Genomic DNA, 2,795 nt, shown 5'->3' with positions numbered 1-2,795 from the left:
TCAACAGCAGCAGCAGCAACAGCAGCAGCAACAACAACAACAACAACAACAACAACAACAACAACAACAACAACAACAACAACAACAACAACAACAACAACAACAACAACAACAACAATGATAATAAAGCCAGTATAGATCCCAGAGTATAGCAAAGCGATCTGAAACTGGGATATACCAATACACAGATGTAGGAAGATCAAGGTTGATCAGCCGGATATTGCTGTCAGGGACTGCTGGGAAAGGAAGTGTTTCCTTGTCGAAGTATCACCATCAACAGACGACGATATAGCTGTAAAAGAAATGAAGAAATTATCAAAATATCTGGAAATCGAGAAAACAAGAATGTGAGGTGGGTGTGCTGAAAACTGAAACAACCGCCATTGTATACTAGTAGGTACCTAGGGAATGATTTACAAGTCGTACAGACAAATAGTGTGTATCAGCAAAATCTCCGTAGCGTTTAGAAATATGCACAATGTACAGAAGACAGCGCTTTTAAGCACAGCGCAAACATGTTATACAACATATGGCGTACATTACTACTGTCTACAGAAGTGATGGGGAAACTACGGCCCACTGGTGCTTCTGAATGGCACACTAGCGAAAAATTACTTTGAAGATTTTTAGTTATGCAACCCGCCTGATGATGAGTCAGGTCTCATGCGGCCCATTTCTCGTAAAAAGTTTTCTGTTTGGTCTCTTCAATAGAAAATAATACGCCAAAACAGAAAGCTGCACAAATAAATACACAAGGAAAATTGGAAGAAATAATAGATCCTTTCGGTTTCAAATTCTAGAACCGATACTTTTAAAAAGTTTCTGCATAGTTGTAAATTTTCGTGCTAACTACGAAAATCATACCTTTTGGGCGGGGTGGGGGGGGATTAAAAATAAAGCAGTTACGGACCTTTGAAAATTGTTTTTTTTTTTTTAATTTCAACCAATCAGGTACAGCCATTTTCGACACACCGGAAGTCGGAATTGCCATGTTCACTTCTCATATATTTTTGTCTCATTTTCTTTCATTAAATATTTTTTATCGTTAAATACGGTTGTGTAATTTTTTAAATTTATTTATCACAAAACAAGGAATAATGAGAAATAAAAGAAATTGCAACAAAAACAACTAAAAACAAAAATGTCAAGTCATCATTTTGTAAAAGCACCCACAAACTTGATGAAACTTAAATTGTAATTACTGTATGTATGCGATATTACCTGATATTGGTGGCAAAAATATATTTCCAAAGATACCCGTCATGTGACTGATAACATATTAGTATTATAATACAACACAATGTAAATACAATACACAGTTTTTTTTCTTCTTAGACAACACATCGATAATCCATTAAAAGTTTTCCATTAACACACTTTCTGCTAATCAATACCGACTGAAACAAAGGTTACAACAAACAGTGTATTTCTAATCAAAATATTTCTAAAACAAGGATTAGGGATGTGTGTGTGTGTGTGTGTGTGTATGAGAGAGAGAGAGAGAGAGAGACTACGTCATTCACCCACACAGCCTTTTCCCATGACATAGATACAGAAGTTAGACTGAAAAAGAGGGTCAATCGTCTCCTTATACCGACGCTCTCTAGACAAATATCGAAGGATTGCCTATATATTGTATATATACATGTGTACAAACAACTATCCATCCATCCATCCATCCATCCATACATACATACATACATACATACATACGTATATGCACACACTCATTTGTATGTATAGATAGATAGACAGACAGACAGACAGACAGAAAGACAGCCAGATAGATAGGTAGGTAGATAGATAGATATACACAAACGTATATACATAATACATGTTTTATGTATATACGTGTATAGATACACACATTCATTTAGATACACACATTCATTTAGATACACAGATTATACATGTGTGTGCGTGTGTATGAATGCATGTATGTATGTATGTATACACATATACACATATAAATGCACACACATATACACGCACAGATGTGTGTGTGTCTGTGTATGTGTGTGTGTGTATGTGTGTGTGTGTCGCATATATATTCATTATTCTAACACTGCTTATTCTGACAGCAAGCAAAAGATTCTCATTGTGGCCTTCGTCTTCCATTAAAATTCCATTCACATCCAGGATGCTTTATATGAATATTGATTTCTGATACTGGCACAAGGCCACGGAGTTAGCGGGAGTGTAGTACTATATATTATCGATCAAATTGATCCAGCACTTATTTGTGTTCTATTATATTGATCTCGGATGGATGAAAGGGATGTTGACTTCTGCGAGACTTGAACTCCAGACGTAATGGATTGCAATTAAATAGAGCAAGCATTATGGTAGACGCGCATTAAGTACAGCCTCGTGCAGTGGCTCTTAAACCATTTTTAAATCTATGGCAAATGATTTTGACAACAAAATTTTATATAGACTCCACCTCAAGGAACGGATGGAACCTGGCTGGGAACCACTGGCCTAGTATCAATTTATTTTCAAGCCGAGGACTTATAGGGCGTTAGCGAAATTTTTTTCGCACGGGTGTTCCGGACCCCAGTAATGAACTCATTGGCATACAGCCAATCAGAGCTCACCTTGACCTTGTTGTCAAGTTAACAAACTCACTCTACCAAGTAAACTCAAGACGAAGAACGGTGTTGTAAGTCGACCGATCGCCAAGTTATGCCTGATTTTAGAAGGCGACAAATTGGGTTGTCCGGAAAATTCGTGCCGATTTTTAAAGGAAAGAAAAAGGTCAATAAATACTTGCCATTACATTTTTAATCGACCAA

This window comes from Octopus bimaculoides, chromosome 6, assembly GCF_001194135.2.
Source record: "Octopus bimaculoides isolate UCB-OBI-ISO-001 chromosome 6, ASM119413v2, whole genome shotgun sequence".
Lineage (NCBI taxonomy): Eukaryota > Metazoa > Mollusca > Cephalopoda > Octopoda > Octopodidae > Octopus > Octopus bimaculoides.
Note: the sequence above shows the minus strand (reverse complement) of the source record.